The 25774-nt window shown below is 41.2% G+C and overlaps 1 protein-coding gene across 5 annotated transcripts in view; it reads right to left on the bottom strand.

The window, feature by feature from the left end:
- The window catches only part of OSBPL6 (oxysterol binding protein like 6), a 208823-nt gene extending 186389 nt beyond the window's left edge, over positions 1-22434 (bottom strand). For 2 of the 5 annotated variants that reach the window (XM_082466690.1, XM_082466693.1), the window contains exon 1: positions 10069-11165. The gene's annotated coding sequence lies outside the window, so the exon portion shown is untranslated. Of the gene's footprint in view, positions 1-10068; positions 11166-22296 lie in introns of those variants that run through there. The other 3 variants (XM_082466680.1, XM_082466694.1, XM_082466691.1) reach the window with 3 other exon arrangements.
- Positions 22435-25774: the final 3340 nt, after the last annotated feature.

Genomic DNA, 25774 nt, shown 5'->3' with positions numbered 1-25774 from the left:
TGATCTAGTTAATCATAAGCTGTCCCTTCCACCTCTCCCTTTCTAGCACTCTCAACTCCCCACTCACTCAGCACAAATCTCAATCTTGGCAAGAAGAAAGTACTATGGACCAATTGGTTCTGAAGCTACAAGGATCTGGGTTTGAAATAGGATTATACAATTTACAAGCTGCAGGACTTCGGCAGTCACTTGACAATCCTACTTCCCCTTCTAATATTGAGAAGGGCTGGGGCTGAGGTTAGGGGGAAGATGGGTGGGGAGTAGAGAAGGATTATCAATAACAATACCTTTTGGACCTATTGTAGGGGTGAGAAATAATGTATGTCAAGACCTTGGCACAGAATAGGCACTAAACAAACAAACAGTATCTAAAAAAGAACAATAAATAATAAATCAATAAAACCACTAGCCAACTCACTCAGTTGCTTCGAACACTGCTGAAGAAACTCTTACCACCTCAGTTAGACTTTCCTATTCACCACATTGACCATGTAAACTTCTACCACAACCCTTGAAGTTCTCTATTTTACTCCTTTGTCTGTCTCCTCACTTTCAACAGATCCCAGGAAAACTTCCACTCCTAGCCAAGATAAAACAACAAGGACAGGATTTACCTTCCTATCTGAAACAACCATAAAGTGGACAAACACACGAAGAAACAGTTTTCAAGACATCAGATGACAAAAATAGTGATCTGAAAGATGGGAAAGTGAGGTGAGTCCCTAAGTTGTACCAGCCTATGCCTTGAGAGTTTCCAGCTGTGGCAAAGGGAGGGGAAGCCAGGAAGGGATCAGCAGACGTACTGAGTTGAGAGTCTGAGAAGACCAAGGCAGCTATAGTTCGAAGGAAAGGACAGAACTTCACAGAGAGAGAATTCTGGAGATGTACAGAGAGTCCCCCTCAAGAATGCAGTTGATTCCTTCTCACAGCTGTAAGGAAACTAAGGTAGCTGGAGAAAGAACCAACAGAAAGGCTCAGAGGTTACAGCGTAGTGCCTGAAGTCACGCAGAATCAAAAATGGTATCTGCTCCCATCTCCCAGACTGGAAAACCTCATGATTCAGAGGACACTGGGCAGAGTAAACAGAAGTGTCTTGTCCAGTCCTGTGGAACACTTAGCCCTAAATTAAGCACTGTTTTAGTCCCATCTAAAAAACCTTAAAGCAAGACCTAAAAGAATCAAACTATTTCCAAGTAAATTAACTGCATTACAGAGCAAAGTTCAAGAATATGTATAGAAATTCAAAAATATCCAGTACCCAACAAGGTAAAATTCACAATATTTGGCATCCAATAAAAAATTACCAGGTACACAAAGAAGCAGGAAAATATGACTCATAATGAGGAGGTAAATCAAGCAATCCCCTCAACTCAGAGCTGATTCAAATATTAGAATTAGCAGACAAGGACTTCAAAACAATTATAATAACCGTATGCTCAAAAAGTTAACTAGACGGAAGACATTTCAAAATACCAAGTACCACTTCTAGAGATGAAAACAACAAAATCTGAGGTGAAAAATACACTGGATGGGATTAATGTTTTAGACACTGCCAAAGAAAAGATTACTAAATGTGAAGGCATAGCAGTAGTAACTATCCAAAGTTAGACAGAAAGAAAAGAGAAATTTTTTAATTGAACAGAGTATCAGTGAGCTGTAAGACAACTTCAAATGGTCTAATATACAGGCAAATACAGTACCTCAAAAGAAGGGAAAGTGAAGGAGGAATAGAAAAAAACTTTTGAATAATGGCAGAAAATTTTCAAACTTTCTTGAAAATGAAAACCCCACAGATCTAAGAAGCTCAATGAGTCCCAAGCACAAGACACATGAACAAAACCACATCAGTGCACACCATAATCAGATTGCTCAAAACCCTAATGATAAACAAAATCTCTAAAACAGCCAGAGGGGGAAAAAAGATACAATATGTACCAAAATATGGATAACAACAGATTTTCCATTGTAAACTATTCAAGTGGGAAGCAGCATCTTTAAAGCACTGAAAGAAAATAATACTGTCTACTCAGATTTTCATATCCAGTGAAAATAACTTTCAAAACAGAAGGCAAAGTAAAGATATTTTCAGAAACACAAAAGCTAAAAGAATTAATCATCATCAGACACAAGAAATGTTAAAGGAAGTCCTCTGAGCTGAAGGCAACTGATTCCAGATAAAAATATGGATCTACAAAAAGGCATGAAAGGAACATAAATGGTAAATACATGGTTAGGCATATAAGATTTTTTAAATTATTATTTAATTAGTTGCGGCATGCAGGCCCTAGAGCGTTGTGGGCTTCAGTAGTTACAGAGCGTGGGCTTGGCAGTTGTGGCTCGTGGGCTCTAGAGTGCAGGCTCAGTAGTTGTGGCGCACAGGCTTAGTTGCTCCACGGCATGTGGGATCTTCCCAGACCAGGGCTCGAACTTGTGTCCCCTGCATTGGCAGGCGGATTCTTAACCACTGCACCACCAGAGAAGTGCCTTGCTTCTGTTTTTAATGTCTTGGGTTTTGGACGGCGAGGCATGTGGGATCCTAGCTCCCCTACCAGGGATCGAACCCACACCCCCTGCATTGGAAGGCGAAGTCTTAACCACTGGACTGCTAGGGAAGTCACCTAAAGCACTTTTAGATGTAATATTATCATCTGAGTTGCATATTTAAACTAAAACCTAGGAGCAGATATACGAGCTAATTTGTCAGGGATAACATTCTACCACCACCCTCAAAAAGAGATTACTAATTTCCTGTTTTAAGTACAGTCATCACACCTATGCCAGAAGGGGAGAAATGAAGAAAGTTATCTTATGATTTGTGGGTAGTTGTTAAAGTGTCTGAAGAAACAGAACCTTGCTTGTGTTTAATTCATAAGTTATTGCTTTGCAGAGAAATGTCAAATGGTCTGTTTTAAACCAAAAAGAATCAACTAAAAAACTCTAGTATCTCTAACTTAAAGAAATACATTTTAGCCTTTGTTTACTTTATTCCCGGCTTTGAAAAATGTAATCCCTAAATCTCGTTATTTCATTACGTGAACTGCTCATAAAGAATAATTAGGCATTCTTCTCAAGATATTTTTTAAAAATATTTCTTCTATAGGGAAACAAATAACTGTCAGTTAGCTACCCTATAATGGACATTTAAGAATAGAAGTACAGGGCTTCCCTGGTGGCGCAGTGGTTGAGAATCTGCCTGCCAATGCAGGGGACACGGGTTCGAGCCCTGGTATGGGAAGATCCCACATGCTGCAGAGCAACTGGGCCCGTGAGCCACAACTACTGAGCCTGCGCGTCTGGAGCCTGTGCTCCGCAACAGGAGAGGCCGCGACAGGGAGAGGCCCGCGCAGCGCAATGAAGAGTGGTCCCCGCTTGCCGCAACTAGAGAAAGCCGTCGCACAGAAACAAAGACCCAACACAGCCAAAAATAAATAAATAAATAAATAAATAAATTTATTAAAAAAAAAAAAAGAATAGAAGTACAGCAGTGCTTTATCCAAATACGTGTTTCCTTTTAAAGTTTAAAGGAAAAACTACAGGTTTTTTCTTCAGTGCTCCAGAAGATTAGAGTGTAAATACAAACTAAACAAACCTATAATTAGCATTTATAATAGCAAATAATGTACAATGTAATTTTATATGAATCAATTAACAAAAATTACATATTCAACAGCTTACTGAATGCCCACTATGTATAAGGCTATATGACGTGGGAGTTAAAAAGATGAATAGAAAGCGCCTTCTAGTTCTATTGAAAGCCCTTTAATAGCATTAGTTTGGGGGATTTAACAAGTGAAAATAAAAAACAACCCTTGATAGTTATCAGTCCCCCTGAGGTTCACATGACATCTGAACAGTCACTCAAAGGCAGCTAAAGGTTGAAGACTCAATATCTCTGCGACCCAGGGAACCATAGGATGGAGCCCCAAACCTAGGCAGTAAAATCAGCCTGCCCTCTAAAAAGACCCAGAAAAACTTAGCAGCAAATATGTGAGCATCCTCAGGAGCAAATTAACAGAAATATTAAGTGTGTGGAAGGGGTAATGGTTGGGGCTTGGGGGAAATAGCAGAGAGAAGGGAAAAAAATGTTGATTTGTATTTGTTTAAAGCAGAATTTCCACAGTAAAGTCAAAAACTGAAATGCTGCCTTTACATACTGACACACGGAAGCTCTCATTTGAATTTAGAAAACTGGATTTTAAGTTTATATTTCTTTTAATCACCAATTGGGATTAATAATTTTAGTCCTATTTTACTATGTGCCAGATAGTATTTATACACTGAAGTCAGAAAAACCAGAGTTAAGAATCCAAAGTGTCCAATACATATATGATACAGCCAATTTCCTCTCAGAAAAGAAAAAAATTCATAAGCTATCATTAAATAATAGTCACTAAACACCAATGATGTACTAAATGTTGAGTGAGTTAGATAAAGTTGAATTTGAAGGAAACTTTCTGTTTGAATATTTATTCATTAACTGAAAACCTAAGAGCTAATAAATTCTCTATGGTCATTTTAGTTGTCATGTCTTTGATGCTACCACTTCTATAACAGTGATGATTCCCTAACACTACTGGTGATAACTGGTTAATTTTTACTGGTGATAATGGGCCAGAAGAGCACAGAACACTCAACACAACATAACGACTCAAGACTTAGGTCCCAATAGTATTCCCATATTACAGTTAAGGAAATCACTTGGCCAAATTACTTAACCTTTTGTGCCTCAGTTTTCTCATCTCTAAAATGGAGCTCATAACAGCAGTAATCAATAACATTACTGTGACTATTAAATGAGTTAATTCAAATAAAGTGCTTAAAACAATGTCCGACACATAGTAAACTGCATATATACCAGCTATTATTATTGTGTCTACGTTTTCACCATGCTTGGACAATTTTTTTTTTACTAAGCCCTCTCATACATTCTTAGCAAGAAATGGTTTTTTTAAAAAAATATGGAGGCCTAGACTGCTAGAGGATATGTAATGAAGGCCTTAAAATGTTCACATCCCTTAATCCTTAATCTAGCCATTCTAGGGAATAATCAGAGTTGTACACAAAGATCTTTACACAAGGCCATTTATCAGGTTATTTATAATGCCAAAAAACTACCTAACTGCCTAACTAGAATTAAGTATGGTATGTGCATAAAATGCAATATTCTGCATGTATTAAAAATTAAATTTAGCTATGGAGATAGTAAAAAGATGAGTGGTTGCCAGGGGCTGGGGGGAGGGAGGGATGAATAGGCAGAGCACAGATGATTTTTAAGGCAGTGAAACTACTTTGTATGATATTATAATGGTGGATACATGTCATTATATATTTGTCAAAACCCATGGAATGTACACCATGGGCAAACCATAATGTAAATTATGGACTTTGGGTAATAATGATGTGGCAATGTAGGTTTGCCGATTGTGACAAATGTACCGCTCTGGTGTGGGGTACTGATAGGGGAAGCTGGGCTTGTTTGGGGGAAGTGGGCATTTGGGAAATCTCTGTACTTTCTGCTCAGTTTTGCTGTGAACCTAAAATTGCTCTAAAAAAGAAATTCTATTTTTAAAATGAAGTTTAGGAGAATAATGAATGACACAAGAAATACTCATGATACATTGTTGAGTAAAAGAAAGCAATTTGTAAAGAATTAAAGGAACATATCCAAATATTACAATTCAGTTTCTAGAAGCAATATTATAGCTGATTTTAAAGTATACTTTTCTGGACTTCCCTGGTGGCACAGTGGTTAAGAATCCACCTGCCAATGCAGGGGACATGGGCTCGAGCCCTGGTCCGGGAAGATCCCACATGCCGCAGAGCAACTAAGCCCGTGCGCCACAACTACTGAGCCCATGTGCCACAACCACTGAAGCCCACGCACCTAGAACCCATGCTCCGCAACAAGAGAAGCCACCACGATGAGAAGCCCGCGCACCACAACAAAGAGTAGCCCCTGCTCACTGCAACTAGAGAAAAGCCCAGGCACAGCAACAAAGACCCAATGCAGCCATATATAAAAAAATAATTTTTTAAATAAATAAAAAATATATTTTTCTCAGTTTGCAAATTTTACTACAATGAACTTGTATCACTTTCAATACATAAGGAATTTTTAGGACTTTCCTTTAAAATATCATGCAATTTTCAATTCAAAGTTATTGAAAAAAGGCATGTACGGTTAAATAAGAAAGAAATAATCACAGACATGAACTGATACTTCTAACATTTCCTTCAACCAAAAAATCTCACCAAGTTCTTAAAATCCAATAGCTCTGAGGTATTATGCATTCATTCATTCCACAAATATTTACTGAAATACGAACTAGGTCCTGGGAATAAAGCAGCACCTAAGCTAGACATTGAATATTGGGAGGCAAACAACAACAAATAAACACCTAAGGAGGTGAGGGTGTGGAGAAAAGGGAACCCTCTTGCACTGTTGGTAGGAATGTAAATTGATACAGCCACTATGGAGAACAGTATGGAGATTGCTTACAAAACTAAAAACAGAACTACCATATGACCCAGCAATCCAACTACTGGGCATACACCCTGAGAAAACCATAACTCAAAAAGAGTCATGTACCACAATGTTCATTGCAGCACTATTTACAATAGCCAGGACATGGAAGCAACCTAAGTGTCCACCGACAGACGAATGGATAAAGAAGATGTGGCACGTATATACAATGGAGTATTACTCAGCCATGAAAAGAAACTAAATTGAGTTATTTATAGTGAGGTGGATGGACCTAGAGTCTGTCATACAGAGTGAAGTAAGTCTGAAAGAGAAAAACAAATACCATATGCTAACACATATATATGGAATCTAAAAAAAAAAAGGTTCTGAAGAACCTAGGGGCAGGACAGGAATAAAGACACAAACGTAAAGAGTGGACTTGAGGACACGGGGAGGGGGAAGGGTAAGCTGGGATGAAGTGAGAGAGTGGCATGGACATATATACACTACCGAATGTAAAATAGATAGCTAGTGGGAAGCAGCTGCATAGCACAGGGAGATCAGCTCGGTGCTTTGTGACCACCTAAAGGGGTGGGATAGGGAGCGGGGGAGGGAGACGCAAGAGGCAGGAGATATGGGGATATATGTATACATATAGCTGATTCACTTTGTTATACAGCAGAAACTAACACAACAATGTAAAGCAATTATACTCCAATAAAGATGTTAAAAAAAAAAAAAAAAAAACACCTAAGGAGGGAGTTGTTCTCAGGTTGGGATGCACCAGGTGTGATGGACGGACTGCAGTGGGGTGCTGGGGAAGCCCCTCTGCCATTCAAGCTGACACATGAAAGCTGAGGAGGAGCCCATCAGGCAAAGCTGGGGGGAAAGAGTTCTAAAGAAGGAAAAGAACAAGTGCCAAGGCCCTGAAGTGGGAATAATCCATGTTTATTTAAAGAATAGCAAGGAGGCCAGTGTGGCTGGTCATCAGTAAATGCTGGTCTTAACAACTCTCCCTCTAAAATGCCTTGAGGTTACTAAACAATTATTATCTAAAATTCGTTAAGAGTCCAGGCTTTGGGGCCAGACAGGCTGGGTTCGATTCCAGCTTGTTCACTTATTATAGATGGAAGGATTGAGAGCTGGTCACCTCCTCTCTGGACCATGGCCTCCATATCTGTAAAATGGAAGTAACAATATCTACCGCAAAAGCAGCTGCAAGGCTTTAAATGAGAGGATGATCATCGCAAATGTTTAGGACATTGTATGGCAGACAAAAAAAAAAAATGCTAAACGAACGGTAGGTAGTCTTAAAAGTGCTCTGTGAGGAATTTAAAAACAAAACAAAACAAAAACCTCCTAGAAATTTCACTATGTTTGAATCACATCAGTATAAACAGACTATACCTTAACTGACCTGATGCCTTTTCAGTTATATGTCATGTCCCAGAAATTCTGCTACTACATGCTATTTTGTCAAGAAAAGCCAATGAATCCCCAACAAAGTCTCTCTGGCCCAAATGAAGATGAGGAGGGAATGTTTTTCAGGGTCTTTTTTCAATCCTCACTCCCCTTAAATTTTCTATAATCTTTGTGATAGCCCATTTCTCTTCCTAGAAATTCCTTCCTCTCTTGACTTGGGGACAAGACTCTCAGTCTTTTGCCTATTTATCTAACTGTTCCTTCTCTACCTCAGATTTCTCCTATTCTTCCTATCCCTTAAAAATGTCATCAGTTCCCACATTTTTACCCATGTCCCTCTTACCCACAAAACCTCCTCAGATGTTTCCCAACCTCCAGAGATACTTGCAGCACGAAATCACATTGCTTGGCATGACACTTAACTCATTACACTTCGTGTTATACTAAATTATGTCTTATCTCCCCTATTGGGTAGGCAGGTTCTTAAAAGCAGGATCAACAGCTTAATCATCTTTCCTTCTCCCTTACGACCTAACAAAGTCTCTTGAACACAGTCATTGCTGTAAGTAACTAAATGAGTAAGCATATAAAATACTTTTAACAGATTATTAACATTGAAACAGAGCCTTGCAAATTCTGTTGACAGGTTTCTTATCTCTCTCAAATTAGCTTTTGATTTGTAAGAAGGCATAAGAGACATTGACTATATTTACATTTTACATAATAAGTTTTCCAATTAATGAATATTAATATATCTAATTTTCAATTAACATGCTAAAAATAATAACAGCTAGCACTTACTATCTGCCCTTTCTAGGAAATATATATGCATTAACTCACTGATCCTCCCAACAATGCTTTGAGTTAGGTATTAATTTTATATTTCCCTTTTTACAAACGAGTTAACTAGGGCAGAATGACTTACTCAAGGTCACACAGCTGCAGGAAGCAAACTCAGGATTTAAACCCAGACAGCCTTGGCTCCAGTCTGGTCTTGTAATCCTAAACACTACCTAAATAGTCATTCACCATAAAAATCTAGTTTTACATAAGCATTTTTTAACTCACAACTTTTTATAGAAACTTGTTATTCATAAGTAATATATTTTCTCTGTAGTATAAACAAATATATCTGTATTAACGACACCAAGGTTCTGGCTAAAAGTACACGTATACAATGTACTACTGCATATTTCATAATGTCAACTTTGCATTAAATATTACAACATTTTAAGTTACTTTATCCTACTTCTGAATGCTTAATGGTATTACCAGTCTAATGTGGCATCTTCTTGACTATCTTAGGAAATTTCTATTTCCATATAGATTTTTCTAGATTCTGTATCTATTTTTAAATTCAAAAAAACTAAGATTTTTCATAAATATGTAACAAAAATCACACTAATGCTACTTTGCATAGGTGTCACATAGGACAACAACAATAATGTTACAATCTTGTTGAAAAATGACAATTTAATATATGATGTCAGGTTTTTAAAGAGTATACTTAGCCTTAATTAATTTCCTACCACTAGAAAATAATCTTCACTATTACAAAGTCTGCTTAATTCTCGGTTGTTGTTATATTTAAAGCTTTAAGGTAAATAAACCCAAATATAGTGATGGAGAATTCTACTATTAAAATGCAAAGTGGGGCTTCCCTGGTGGTGCAGTGGTTGAGGGTCTGCCTGCCAGTGCACGGGACATGGGTTCGAGCCCTGGTCTGGGAGGATCCCACATGCCGCGGAGCAACTGGGCCCGTGAGCCACAACTACTGAGCCTGCGAGTCTAGAGCCTGCGCTCCGCAACAAGAGAGGCCGCGATGATGAGAGGCCCGCGCACCGCGATGAAGAGCGGCCCCCACTTGCCGCAACTAGAGAAAGCCCTCGCACAGAAATGAAGACCCAACACAGCCATAAAATAAAATAAATAAATAAATTTTTTTAAAAAATGCAAAGTGAACTTCTAATCAACAAAATTCTTGATATGTGATTAGCTACTGCTGGAAGCCCTGATTTCTCAGCATTTAATTTTTTAAAGAAAAATTTTTTCGGTCTTTGCCTGACCAAAAGCAAACAGTGCTCAAGAGTGCTCAAAAGTAAAATCCCTTTGGCTTAAAAGTAACCTGCCTGAACCAGACATAGTTTTGCCCCTTTCAAGAGTGTAAAACCTAATGTACATACGTTCCACTCCAACAGGCTCACTCTCCAGGTCCCTGCACTTGCTGTTCCCTCTGCCGGGAAAGGATCTGCTCCCAGACTTTTTTCACAACCTGCCCCTTCCCATCGTTCAGGCTCAGCTCAAATGTCTTCACCTAGCAAGGCCTTGCCTGGTCAGTCCACCCAAAGAAGCCCACTGTAATGGGCTGAATCATGTTCCCAAAAAAGATATGTTGAAGTCCTAACCCCCAATACCTAAGAACGTGACCTTAAATGGAAATAGGGTTGTTGCAATGTAGGTAGTTAAGATGAGGTCATACTGGTGTAGGGGTGGCCCTTAATCCACTATGACTGGTGTCCTTATATAAAGGAGAGATAGAGACAGAGACAGAGGCAAGAAGGCCATGTGAAGAAGGAGGCTGAAAAGCTTTAAGTATAAACACAAGCGAAGAAAGTCCTGGGGCTGCCAGGAGGTGGAAGAGGCAAGGAAGGATCCATCTTGATTTTGGACTTCTAGCCTCCAGCGCTGAGAGAATGTGTCTCTACTGTCTTAAGCCACCCAGTTCATGGCACTTTGTTACGGCAGCCCTAGGAAAGTAATACACCCACCACCACCAACAACTGCTCCTGCCCCATCAGTCACTTTTATTGTCCTTATAGTTCTTAATAGAATTTAAAAGAGCAATGTGCTTTTACTGACTGTCTCGCTTCATTATCATGTCAGTTCCAGGAGAGCAGGGGCCTTTTCTGACTTCTAAGCACAAATATTTTGTCAAATAAATTAATGATCCTGTTAGAAACATGATAGGATTAGAGAATGTCAGAATGATAATTCATTGCCAGTATTCAGAGAAACTATAAACCCTCCCATAATCTAATAACAAAGTCTAATACCAGCTCTATCTAGCACTGAGAGAGACTTCATACCATCTTAACTATCATGTACTATCTGGAAAATGAACCTTGGAGCTAAAGAAAAACAGCTTCAGAAAAATGAGGGGTAAGAAGTATTCCTTACTCACTACTTCAGAGATGCGGCTGAAGAAGAATTACTTCAGTACTTCCTGTATGTCATCTTGTGGAAGGGGAAGCACGCACAGGTGTCAGAAGGCTGACTGCTAATGGAAGGAGAAAGCAAAAAAATCTTCCGGGGGGAAAAAAAAGTCAGTTAAAAGTCAAAGGAGAAGAATTCTAGGGTTATTTGGTAAAGGAGCAATTCGTGCTGCCCCACAGCCAAAGTCCTCTGTATTACAGGCGTGAACAAAAATGGACACTCTTAGTCTAGCGTTACTAGCGTCATTTTAACAGGCTCTGTTCTTGCGTTCTCTATGTGCAATTTTTTTTATCTGAAGCCTATAAAACATTCTAGAGAGACTTCTATTTTTTTTTAAAGGTTTAAAATCCAGGGGAGGGGGATGTCCATGTTTAATGGAGGTGTCAATTTTGGGAAACACTTCTTTTACTGATGATGTCAGGAAAATGAAGAGTCACAGAGCAGGGAAGCGTGCTCAGAGGGAAGCAACCAAATGTCCCAGAGAGTGGACATCTAAGGAGCTTGAAAGACAGGAAGGAATGGTAACGAGACCTGGCCCTAAAAAAAAGGAACCCCCTTCTGCTTGGGAAAGCAAAACATACAAGGAGGCAACCAAAGGAAGTCGCACAGTGGAACAGGGGGAAAGGAGAAGCCGCAGGGCTGCAGGGACTAGTGACTGTCATGGGGTTTCAGGAAAAATGAGTTAAGAGGTGGCTGGCATGACGTAAGGGGAGAGAGAGCCCCGGGCGTGGAAAGGGCAACTGAGGCTGCGAGGGGACAAAAAGCTGCTGGTGGAGTGGGGGAAGGGCAGCACTCTCGGAAGGAGCCAGAGGTGGACTGACCTTGGTGACTGATGCCTGCTTTCCCCCAAATTGGTCAGAAGTTGGGATTTTCTACTTTGATTTTCCACATATAATCAACTAATTTTCAAAGACCCAGACTGCTGACCACTTAAAAAACAAACAAAACTACTGAATGTAATTGTAATTGGTATTTGATTTCCAAGTAACTTCTGAGTTTATAGTGCCACTGGGCAGTTTAGCATTAAATCAGTTGTCACTGGACAAGTCTACAGAAAAAATGTAGTTATTTTGGTTTTCTGGTTATCTGGATTCTAGGTAAATGGGAATTTAAGGTACTGATTAATAATTGCACTTTCATAGGACTTAATAGTTCTCTAAGTGTTTTCATGCGCGAAATGGAAATGTGGTCACTCCAACAACCACCAATTTGCCCTCAGATGAGGCTCCCGGAGGTTACTGGCCCAGGGTCAGGTGCGAAACGAGTGGAGAAGCTGGGAACAGAACCTGGGTATCCGTGATACCTGCTCCAGGGCACTTCCTGTCAAAAATATACTGCTTCTCCAAAGTGTGTACTGTGATAAAAAGCACCACAAGACAGCAGGCTATTTTCAAAGAGGGATATAGTGAAAAAAAAAAAAAAGAAGCTGAATGCCTGGCAAGAAGAAGCAGTTTAGCACAATACCATGTTCACATGTATTTAACATATGCTACTGAATCTCTTAAAGAAATCTACATGTTCATTCATGTCAGATTAAACCTACCCCTAAAATTCCATTAGGAATTAAGACACATTAGAAACACCGATTAAGGATCAAATGCATCCTGAAATTTCAACAGCCCTGGAAAATTATGGAAAGGGTCTTCTAGATACTGGCACACACGACCCACAGAGCCTGCCGGTGCTCCCTCTTCTGTGATAAAGAGCTTCTCTGACCTCTCCCCATCCACCTCTATCATTCTTTGCTCTTCAGATCATCCCACTTTGACACCCAAAGCTTCTCATGGTATGCCACTGTGAGGCTGCTGCTTATTCCTCCTAGTTTCTAAACAAACTTAAAAAGAACATAGCTACTCCTGTGGTTTATCCACAAGCACCCAAGGGACTGGGTTGCAGGCCATCCCTGGGCAGCCAAATACTGCTCTAGTGTTTCACTCCTCCTGTGTTCTCTCTCTCAAGTATGAGTCAGAACAAGACAATTCTCAGATCCCTTGCTTCTGTGAGTGAGGCTGATGAACTCTGTCAGGGCACCACTTATAGCCTGATGTCCCTGAAGAGGTAATTGCCCAAATGGGACCTAAAAATCCTAAAGTAATGGAAGAATTATTTACTTTTATCATGTTTATGTAAGCACTTTGTTTCCGAGAAGTTTACTCATTTTGGCTTATGATGAATAGTTTGTGTCTTTATAAAAGCTAAATATGTAAAATGGGCACATTTTAGTATTACAGGTAGTGTGGGTCTCCTGACAATGCTTAAGTTTAGAGAATGGAGATCTTCGGAAATCAAAATCCAGGTGACCTTGTCGGTTTGTGCCTTTTACCTACTGACAGCCCATCGGACTTGCCTGAAGCTGGGATGCTGAGAAATCATCAGTGGAAAATCGGGCAAATGCCTTGTCAGGACACTTTGAAGAAATGGCTTTACTGGTAATTAATAGGGCTATTAGGCACCCACATAATATATTTCACTTTCTGTATCATTTTAAATTAAAATTAAAAACTTCATCAAGAAAAAAATGAACATAGCTACTATAATATCAGAGTTTCCACAGCAAAAAGGAATATATTATTTACTTGATTCATTTATTAGGATACATACTTAATCCTAACTTCATGTCTAGAGGTCAAAAGAAAGAGACTGATATAACATTTCCCCACTGTATAACTGGTGAGTGTCCTTCCTGATTTAAAGTGACCAATTCCAAATGAAGGCCATGTCTATTAACTTTGCATAAATATGTATTAATGATGATAATTAAACTATTTTTATTTCTTTTTAGGAAAATTATTTTGCAGTATAATACCTCTGATTGTTACCAAGTTTTTCCTTTTCTTTCAGTATAACTCATAACTATTCATATTATTGCTTTAAAATTTATATCAGCACATAATTACTCTTCGCAAAGCTATGACCCACTAACTGTTCAGTTGTTTCCTCAACTTTCTCCTTCTTACTATTCTGTAGCTTAGTATTAGATACCCTTTTGTGGGCTCTAGGAGGGCAAAGGCATGATGAAACAATCACTCTATGAGTGTATGTGTTTAAGAGCAGAATATCGTAAATGGTTTCAGAACTAATTAGAAAAATACTCCATGGGATGGATATTTCAAGGGATGAAGGGGATCATCTTAGCTATAAAACAAGGAGGGTGAAAGAGATAGTGATTCCCAGAACGGGCAGATTCCTAGACACCATACCAAACCTCAGGGGCAGCAGAGGACCTCAAGACCGTGGCCCATAAAATAACATTTCTCTCTGTTTTAGCACTGTAAGCTGCCTCTATTGAATAGAGTCGGGGTGGCAATTACTACCATCTCGCTCTCTGTGCTCTCCCAGCCTCAGGCTTCTGCCACCACCTTCTTCGATGTCTGTTCTCCCTGAACTCTCATCTGCACCCTGGTCCTAATCAACTCCCTTGAGTCCCCTTTCCAGTAAAATCAGTTAGCTGGGGGCACAGTGGCAAAGGCAGGACAACTGCAGAGAACCAAGGTGCGCCAACTCTGTCCCAAAGGGCAACCGCTTCCAGTTTCCCTCTTTGAACTTCAGTCTGTCAGGGTAGTAGTGAGGGTGAGTCTTTATGGCAACTACCACATTCTTATATCAACACAGAATGGGACCCAAAGTTGCAAAGGAATGCTACTGGTTACAACTACTCAACATTCTTGATCAATACAAGTGATGCTCAAGAAATTTTAAAATTATCTTGGTTTGAATACATAATATGTTCAGATATTTAAGAATTCAAATAGTAGTAAAAGGTGTACTAGATTAGTGTGCTAAATAAGTGGCCTTCCCATTCTCACCCCAAAAACCCAGCTCTCTTCCCCACAGCCAGTCACTGTTACCAGTTTATTGGGTCACCTTCAGGAGACAGTCTCCACAGTCACAAGCATAAACATATTTATAAACTCAAATTTAACATCAATGGCCACCTACTTCTCTGCACCTTGATCTGTTCCCTTCTTACATCTGAAAGATCATGCCACATCAGCAAATATAGAATGATCTCATTCTTTTTAACAGCTACCTAGTTTTGTTTCTGCTCCTTATTTAACCAATCCCATATTGATGGATCTTTAGCTCTCTCTAAATCTTTGTCATTACAGACAATGCCATGGTGGAAGTCTTGATGCAAACTCATTTTGCGATGTACAAATATATCTGTGGCAAAATTTCTTAGATCTCCTGGGATGAAAAGGCAGGTGGATTTTTAATTTTGGCAATATTGCCAAATTGCTATCCATAGATGCTGTGTCCTTTTGTACCCCTACCAACAATGTATGAGCCTGTCAGTTTCCCTAAAGCCTTGCCACCCCAAGGAATTAACAAACGTTAAGATCTTTGCCAATTTAACAGGTTAAATAGTTTAAAACTGCATTTCTCTTATGAGTTGAGCATAATTTCACATTTGTAAGTGCCACTGGTAATTCCTTTTCTGTGAACTGTTTGTTCATTTCCTCTGCCCCTTTTTCTATTAGATTAACAGTCATTTTTTTCTCATTGATACATAGTAGTTCTTTGGATATTAGGAAGTTACCGGTAGTCTACAACATGTTATCAATAGTTTCTTCCTGGTGTGATGATGTTTATCTCCTGCCTGTTACACATACTATCTTTTCTTAAATGAAGTTTAATTTATCAGTCTTTTATCTTATGCCTTCTGTATTCTTTAAGATGTTTAAAAGGTTTTTTTAAGTGTAGAAATAGACATCTTCTATAATATCTGATCTCCATAAGCCTTTAGATTCACACTTTCATTTCCTCTGTTGGCCCTTTTTGAAATAAAACTGGAAGACAAGCTGGGATATAATATCCATCTACTTCCTTCCCTGACCTTCTTGTTCCATCATTCTGAGTTCCTGTGGATTTTGATCTCTTCCTTTCCCTTGCTATCTTCCTGAAGTTTCACATGGATCCTACATTCGCTTGGCCTACCCTGGAGATCACACTCTTTTTATAGTTCTTGCTTCAACTGGAGGTTTATTGAGATCAAAAAGAATTTCATTAATGTCTTTTCATAATCAACATGCCATTCAAATTGTGCTACTTTTTCTATTCTAGGGAAATTATACAACAAAAACTGTTCACATTGTTGCCTGATGGGGTGCGAATATGCAAAAGCTTGTCTAGCCACTACAGTCAAACAGAAAGCAAAAATGTTATCTTAATTTAAAATAAAATCAGACTTTCCACTTTATCTACAGAAATGACATGTAACAAAAAATTTTTTTAATTGTAAGGTTCTTTTAGATACTTTATTCTTTAAACTTTAGTAGCTGATCACAGTATATTACTTGTAGCAACATTGTATTATGTATAAAAAACATTAAGGTAACTTCTTCAAATTTATGGTAAAACTTAAGCACTGGTTGAGGAGCTGTGAAATAAAGCTATTGCTGGAAATTGAGGCCAGGTTTATTTTAGATTTGACTCTTGAAAAAAAGATTCTGAAAATATACTGCTGTTGTTCTCCCTTCTACCTCCACACTCTTTTCAAAAGGTGGATAGGTCTGTCTCAAGAGCTACAGTGAGAATTGCCTCAATAAGATGCAAGATAAAAAAATAAAAGTTGATGTTCTATTCCTGACTCAATTCCCTCTACACTTTGATTTTGTCTCATATTAGCTTATGGAAAGAGAATGACAAAGGAAAAGAAGCACAGGATAATTTAATTTTCTCTATCCTTTCCCGTCCATTGAGTTAAAAGACAAAGCTATGGGTATCAAAATAGCAAACATCAAAAAATTTTAAATAATCATATTTGTAGTGTTTATTCCTCTCATCATACCCTCAAAAACAAAGCCTTTTCTCTAAAAATCTAAGAAAATTTTAAAAGATATGCTTGATTTCACTTCCTACACCAACCACTCAAAGAGAATGACAGAAAGGAAGCTTAAAATCTACTGCAGAGGTTGCTATTGGTTCATCTTCTTATTCACCCACCCATAACTTAGGAAAGAGCTTTATTTCCTGTTACCACCAAAAGAAGTAAATTATTTGACACATTATCTGCTAATGGTGCTAGTACCTCACTGGGCAAGTCTCTGGGCCTCAGTTTTTCCACCTGGGAAATGGGAGAGGTTGGAATTGGAATAAAAGATTTTTTAAAGTCCTTTCACCTCTAACACCTCATGAATCTAATATAAAGGTCGTTCAAGCATCAGCACATCAAGCAAATATAAGTATCTCCAGTGTCTGGGTACTTTCTTCATATATTTTACAAATTGACATCTAGCTTTTCTTGAACAGAAAAACATATAATCCATCATCTCTAAGGAGAAGATAACTTTTGTGTATTAATCATGAATTCTTTGTACTCAGTCTCATAACACCGCTGAAACATATTAAATGATAATCTGGCAATATTTTTCTTAAATGTTTTTTACCTATTTAAACTTATTGTTATATACTTAAGCTTATTTATTTATTTACTTACTTAAGCTTATTTTAAGAGTGAAGTTACATACTTAATGCTCCCTCTAACCCAGTTATCCCTTAGATAGTCCTGGCTATCAGATTACTTGGAGTGACCTCCTTTCAAGCTCTGCCTTTTGTCAGCTTACTATATAGATCTTCTGAGTAACTGGCCCCAGTAGATGGAATTCCCTCACACAGGGTAATTTTTACTTTCAAGTAACCTGCCAAACCACTGTAAGAAAGAGTCCTTGGACGTTTCTGCTTCCCATAATTCACCACTCTATTAACATAATCCTTTTACAGATATTTAACATTTGCATTATGATGTATTTTAAAATAAAAACTAGCGCGCCTAGAGGCCGTGCTCCAAAAACAGGAGAGGCCACTGCAGGGAGAAGCCCGCGCACCGCAAGGAAGAGTGGCCCCTGCTCGCCGCAACTGGAGGGAGCCCGCACGCAGCAACAAAGACCCAACGCAGCCAAAAATAAATAAATAAAATAAATTAAAAAAAAATATATATATATATATATAAACTACATTCATACATACACAAAGTAAGTGAATACAAACTTTCAAGAAAATGGGTTCATATAACCCACCAGGAACTTCGTCTTGAGACCATCATGACTCAACATACTCAGTTCCCTGTAATACCCAAGTTGGATCTCTTAATAACCATTCATCGTTGTCTATTTTCTATTTTTCCCTTTAAAAATCAATTTGACACTAAGTCATGGTCCAGTCCCAACAAATCTGAATTCACCCATCCAGATATCTCTTCCCTGACCTCTGTCTTTCTCCTATTTGATAACATGACAAAAGGACTTACCATGAGTAAGTCCTTTTAAAGCTTCTGCTTTTAAAAAGCCAATAAAATAAAACTATATTTAAGCACTCCCAACTCAAGGAGGTCTAAACATAAATCTGGAAAAAGTTTAGGGAACAAAAGAAAACATAGATACTTCATGCAAATTCTAAAACCAAAGCCAGATCCACCCCCCACACACGTATACATATTCAACAGTGATTTGTTTTGGGTACAGTCTGTTTTGGGTAGATCCTTGAGGGCAGACATGTTTATGACCCAGCACCTAATATGGTGTTTGACACATACTAGGTGTTCAATAAACGCTGGCTGAATGAAGAAGTATGACACTCAATGTGCCCGTGTCACCGCCACATGAGACCCACAGAAGTGACCAGCCAGGGGGTTGGTGATTGAATGGATGGATGTAGAACTGCCTCCAAAGTTCATGGAAACTCAGAACCACACTAGAAAGGCAGACTACTAAGTTCAGTAACTGAGATGGACATCGTGTCAGTTACCCCTAAAATTAATTTTAGTTCATTTTCTTGATCAAAACTACTAAGTTCACTCTGGATTTCAAATCATATAAACACACATCTATTCAGGGGATGTAAGGAATGTATAGCTGAAGCAAGGGATGTGGAAAATCATCCTTGAATAACAGAGGCTTTATTATTAATAATAATAATAATAAAGAGAGTCCTTTACTCTCTTATGAGCTTTTTTGATAACTTCTGACTTTATTGGTGAGCAACAAGCTTTTTTCCTGGGGAGGTCTTTTTTTTTTTTGTATTAAAGATGCTGCCACATTGTCATTCAACTGCTTTTGGAATTACCAGCAATGTGTTCTCCAAATCACTATGCCAAGGGAAGGCAATCCGACACACAGACACACACACACACACACGCACACACTTATGCTTGTTTGTATTTGATTATTTGTGTTTGCTTGTTTCTCTGGCTTGTGTAAATTAGTACAATTTTAGAAAATAATTTGGCAGTATCTATCAGTTGCATATTCACACATCCTACACAATCAACAATTCTATACCTTGGTATTTACCCAAGAGAAACACTTGCCCATGTGCCCCAGGAAGCATGAATGATCAAAGCAGCACTCTTTGCAATCTTCTTAAAAATGAAAAAAAAATGGCCATTGGTAAGAGAGCAGGGAAACATATTGTGTTACAGACAAATGATGGAATACTGTACAGCAGTGGAAGTCAGTGAACTACAGCTGCATACAACATGGATGAATCTTAGTGACATAACGTTGAGTGGGGGGAAAAAAGCCTCAGACATCAACAGATAGTATGAGACCTTTTTTTCAAAATTAAAAACAAACTTATAAAAGTATTAGAATTATTACTTAACCTTTGAAGTAAAAAAAAAAAAAAAAAACTCCCTAATTTAAGAATTCATGCCTTATCCTTCCAAACAAGACAACAAACTCTTGCGGACAGAGGGGCATCTTTTCATTCTTATTTGTATCTCCCACATGCCTAGACCAATGTCCTAAACAGACAGGTGCTCAATAAGTAAGTATCCATTGAATGATTACTGCATGTTACTTAACCAAGGCATTTTAATAAAAATTATACCTTCTCCCTAGTCCAACAGTTTTATGAATAAAGTCACATAAAACTTTTATCTAGGACTTCCCTGGTGGCGCAGTGGTTAAGAACCCGCCTGCCAATGCAGGGGACACGGGTTGGATCCCTGGTCCAGGAGGATCCCACATGCCACGGAGCAACTAAGCCCGTGCACCACAACTACTGAGCCTGCGCTCTAGAGCCCGCGAGCCACAACTACCGAGCCCACGTGCCACAACTACTGAAGCCCGTGCGCCTAAAGCCCGTGCTCCGCAACAAGAGAAGCCACCGCGATGAGAAGCCCGCACACCGCAATGAAGAGTAGCCCCCGCTCTCTGCAACCAGAGAAAGCCCGCGTGCAGCAACGAAGACCCAACGCAGCCAAAAATAAATTAATTTAAAAAAAAAAACTTTTATCTACTTAGGCATTAACCTAATTCTACTTCTGCAGTGATGCTACAGATCTCCAAAAATAAATATTTCTTCTTGAAAGGATTTTACCTTTTTTCTTGGAATAAAGTTAACTAACATAAAGTTAAAGCCATCTAAGGACAAGAAAACTTATATTAAGTGATCCTGTAAAAGTCTAACAGAATCACATTGTATTATAACCAAGAGACATCTGATAAACCATCATAATTTGAAACTGAGATATCCCGAAAGGAATCCATCCGCTGAATGTAAAACGGAGTTATCAACATGAAAACTGGAAATATGAGCAAACCCTGGATTTTTAGGCTTTCTAAAAGCAAAGATTTTAATTTCAAAATATTGTGTTTCTACTTGGAGAAAAAAAATTATTTTTAGGGGGAAACACACGAAACCCAGGGGTAAAATAATAATAGGAATAATATTCCACCAATCAGGGCTTGCCTTAAAACCCAAGGAGGGCTATGCATATTCTCTGTAGGTGATTATAGCCCGGTTACACTGCAGCTTCCCTTCGACCTTGGGAACCCTGCTCACTCTGAGTTACTGTGAGGTCTTCTGTTTCATTTATTATTAGTCTTTGTATCTGCAATGCTGTGGCATTAGATAGGAATATCAACATTGTGAGCTCGCAGTACCTAAAACTGTAGAAATGCTTCCAAAAAACAAAAAGGGGAGGGGAGAGGGAGAAAAAATACAACCAAGAGGAAAACAAAGTTAATGATATTGAGCAGGAATATTAAAAATTTTTACCTCTGGAGAAAGACCACATTTATTAATCAGCTCTATGATATACAACTATCCATTAGCATGCAATTTTTAAATTTAAGAAAAGATAGTCAAGAAAAATTATTTTCTTATTTGGGGAAAAAAAGCACAGTTTGCTAAAACTAATCCAGCGATTTAAAAATGGAAATTCTTATAGAGAAAAAGCCTATAGGACTTTGTATCCAGGAGGAAGAAATAATTTGGCAACCCAGTGGGTTCACTTAGTTTCGTGTCAATTGCTTCACGTCCATTATGTAATGCTTTCCCCAGCTTTAGGTCTCTGTTTAAGCTACCTTCAGGTATATAACAGATTGCCACAAAATCAGTATCTGGTCATAACTTTCAAAAACAGCTTTAAAGATGTCACGCGGATGTGTCTGTATACAGCAGAGGCTTTTTTAAAAAATGTGCTGGTGTCATTACTTCTTCCCGGCTTCCTCCCTAGGTCTCCCATCCCCTCCTCGCCCAGCATCCCCGGCCCCACGTTTTGCAGGCAGCTCCCGCTGGATGCAGGGGAAGCACGTCTTGACTGCAAAGAAAACCCTGTCCCGGTCTGAACCAGAGAAGGCAGGCTCGGCCCTGGCCGGGGGTGTGGACGAAGGCTGCAGGAAAGGCTGCAGGGGCGCCAGCAGCTTGTGGGCAGGGGTGCCCCGAGAGGGCAGTCCGCAGTGCACGCGCACAATGAAACCCAATGCACAACTTCCCCAGCCGCTCCTCTCCGCTCCCCAGCTTCCCTGAAAGGTGCGGCGTAGGCGTTAGCTAGAGCGGGCGCGGGCGCGCCGGTCGGGTTCTCCGCAGACAATTATATCAGTCCCTGTCCCTGTCCCTGCCCCAGCTTCCATCCCAGCAGCCGGGGCGCGGGGCTGCGCGGGGGGGATGCTGGAACTAGAGCCGGGCGGCCGGAATTCCCCACGACGAGGGGGAGGGGAGGGCGGCGAGCGCGGACCGGGACCCAGACGCCCCCTCCCACCTCGGCCGCGGGGCGGGACTGGCACTGCCGCCCCGGGCTCTCTGGCCAGGGGAACCCCCGGAGAGCTCGATGCCTCAGAGGCTCAAGCCGGGCTGCCCGGCCGTGCGTCCCTCAGGGTCCTCGGCCCTCCGGCCGCGCACAATGCCCCCGGGCCGGGGTGCGGGCACCGTCGTGCCGCTCCAGAGGTCCCCTCCGCAGCTAGGACACCTACCTGGAAGACGAGCAGCGGCGCCGCCGACCGTGCGGCGGCAGCGGCGGGAGGCTTCAGACGGCCCCGGCGGTCGGGAGAGCGCGCGGGCCGGCCGGGAGCCGAGGCGCGGGCGCCGCCTGCGTGGATCCGCTGTCTCCGGCGCCGACAGCTGCGGTGACGGCGGCGCTGCGCCTCCAGTGGTCCGTGGCGCCGCAGCCCCTCCTCTCCCACGGGCGGGGCGCGCTGGCGGGGCGGTGCTCCGGGCTCCCCGCCCCCGGCTCCCGCTGGCTGGCTGGGTGGCTGGGCTGGAGTAGAGCCGCGGCGTTCGGAGCTCCAGCGGCGCGCGGGACCTGCTGGACAACCTCGCCGCGCTGCCCGGAGAGCCGCGGGCTGGGCGCGCCGAGCCTCCGAGGCGCGGGGTCTCACTGCCTGGGCTCACTCCCGGCCCGGCCCCCGTGAGAACACCCCTGGTGCCCAGAGATCACAGCCGTGGAGCCCCTGACCGGACATCCCCGGGCCTGAGCGCCGTAGAAACGACCCTGTTCGCCCTAGCTCCAGCCGGCGGAGGTGGGCCAGCCCTGGTCCGCACGGGGTGGCCCCAGATGGTCTCAGCGCTCGGGGCCTGGAGCGCAGCCGCTCCGAGCACCGTGGGAGAGCGGATTTAGAAGGGAACAGCAGCCCGGCCACCTCCCTGGAGGCGCCGCCCGGCCCCTGTCTCAGGCCGTCTCTCAGGCTGGTCAATGATCAGACAGGACTGTGTGTGCCTGCTCCCCGCCGGCCCTGACGCTCCCGAGCAAAAACTTCCCCGGCCCAGAGACACACCTCACTACGACCCTTCCCAGCCCCTTAAACTCTTCTACCCTTAAACCGTTCCCAGCCTATACCCAAGGGCAGATTAATCTAAAGGCAAATTTGCTGGGAAAGACGGGGTAATTTTACACAGACGTTTCTTCTGTAAAGGGATGATTGGGGAAATGTCGGAAGTATCTCAAGACATTATTGTCATCACCACCTTCAGGAGAAAAAAATCCAGAGAACACGGATTGTAACAGGACCTACTAGAGAAACAGCGCTGGAGTGCTTTGTGGGCTCTCTAGGGGTCCAGGTTGGATGAGTCGGGGGAGAGGTGCCCTCAAAAATTGGAGATATTGGTACCCACAGAGGCAACTGTGATGGCATTTCACTGTTCTCTGTGCTGATAAAAACCCTGCTTCGCTATGAAACATAGTCATTCCCACACACAATTTCTCTTGAATCTCCAGTCTCACTTTTTGGATTAGCTTCTTCCACCCTCACTAACAACGTTCTCATATCGTCCTGTCATAAAATAATAGATGCTGAACCCTGTGACATGTCACAGTTTCACCTTAACTCCTTCCCTGTGGAGAAAGTCTCCTCAAGGGAACGACTGGGGCTCTGACCTTCACTTGACTATCACCACCTTTTCACTCCTTCCATCTGGGTTCCATTGAGAGAAACTCTACTGAAACTGCTCTCTCTCTCTAAAAAGAAAAAAAAAAAATCCAATCCCATATACAAGAAAATACGAGTGTGAAAGGAGATGAGAGAGCACACACAGAGTCTTTAACCTAAAGAAATGCTTCTCAAAATTTTCCACTAAACCTCTAATAGCAGAGAACCATAAACTATTAGGGAGGGGAAAGGAACTATCACAACCTAAATCTCATGTTTTACCTTAAGAATGCTTGTATGCTTTCCCTCTATTCCATAGTATCTCTGTCTGTTTTATTATTTTATTTTTGTAATTAATTAACTAATTGCGGGGGCTGGGGGGTGGGGCGCTGCGTGGCTTGCGGGATCTTATTTCCCCGACCAGGGATTGAACCCGGGCCCTCAGCAGTGAAAGCGCTGAGTCCTAATCACAAGACTACCAGGGAATTCCCTGTTTTATTATTTTAAAAATAGGTTGTACATATCAGGGGGAAAGTCTCCTACATGTCTCATTGATTAATGATCAAAGAAGATGTGATGGCACTACACCCATCCATTTGAGGAAGTGGGTGGAATAAAGTGAGCTGACATGGAACATCAAGGGAGTTTTTCTACTCTGCGTATCACAATATTTTGAAAACAGACTGGCATACATATGTAAAATGAGTAACAGGCTTTTCACTGCTTTTTGAGCTATGGCAGGGTTATTGCTCAGAGGTTGCCAGAAAGCAATGTTTTCATTAAGTGTATTCTTGCTGAGAGTTTAGGTCACAAGTCACATGTTGGCTAAAAGGATCTGTGCGTCCCGATTCAGTCCTTCAGTTTGCCTCAGAAATACTTGTTCATAGGCTTTTTCAGTGAAGGAAGATAATGATATTCTTAAATACTACTATTAATGCTATAATTTTATCATACAGAAATAAACTGAGCCTCACAGGAATCATAGCTCTCACCATCAATTCTTTTCATATAACTCTCACACTTCATTTTCATTGCAATTTTTCTATGGGTACAATTTTAGCTGGGATTTCTTAGGAAGGCCGAAATGCTAATGCTTCGTTGAATGATGCAGTCTCAGGGCATCAAGAGTGAGGAAAAAAGACGTGCAACAGGGAAGAATGGGAAGCAAATACATGGCGATTTATTACCAACCTGGTCTATGGTTTCATGACCCTGAGGAGACGCACCCAGTTGCTTGGCCATGTGCCGTGTCTATGGACAGGCTCTATAGAAAACATGCCCAACAAGGCATAAGGACCAAAGAAGAAATTTACCTGCAAGCTCCCTCCCATCTCGTATCTCCCACTGGTCAAAATTTACCCCACTGGTGGTTAACTCCCCCAACTTCCAGGCTGACTCATCTGATCCCTCTGGCAAAGAGAAACAAACCCCATACTCTGCAGCCATGGTACGGTATTTGTACAAGATTGTTCTATAGGCAACTTGGTTATGTTGGAAACTATGTTTTCCAGAATCCTCTTTCTTACATGCTTAAAGGTCTGTATTTGTCTGGGTGGATAAAACTGAGGTTGCCTGAGATTTGAGTTTCATTTCAACAAAAATGAAGCAGCAGCCATTAAACTCTGAAAGTCATCATTGGTTAGATGTGGCAAGAGAGAAATGTCTGGATGTAAGAGAGTTCTTGTTCTCACTCTTCTCTGCCCTGCGTTCCCCCTGGTCGAATAACTGTGACCACAGTCAGGCTAACAGACTCTCACAGAGACTCAGAGGTAGTAGTCACAAAGAGCCCACCACCTTCCATAGGCATCTCCACCAGCCCTGCTTGTGGTGCCACCACAGCAGCTGGATGTGCCTAGCTTCCAGATTTCCCTGCAAGCTCGGACTCCTTCGCTTATGTCAGGGCTGGTCTCTGATCTTTCAACAACCACTTTTTAGACTCTTAATTCCCCAGCTCCTCCAGCAAATGTGGAAGTCTAATTCCTTTAATAAGTTCCTTGTTTAACATACTCAGAGTGCTTCTGCTTCCCTGACTGAACCCCGCTGGCCAGGGGCGTAAGCTTGCAGCTGATCTGCTCCAGGAGGCCTG

Source organism: Balaenoptera physalus (genome assembly GCF_965194825.1).
Source record: "Balaenoptera physalus genome assembly, chromosome: 6".
Taxonomy (NCBI): domain Eukaryota; kingdom Metazoa; phylum Chordata; class Mammalia; order Artiodactyla; family Balaenopteridae; genus Balaenoptera; species Balaenoptera physalus.
The sequence above is the reverse complement of the archived record's forward strand: the minus strand, read 5'-3'. Positions and strand labels throughout refer to the sequence as shown.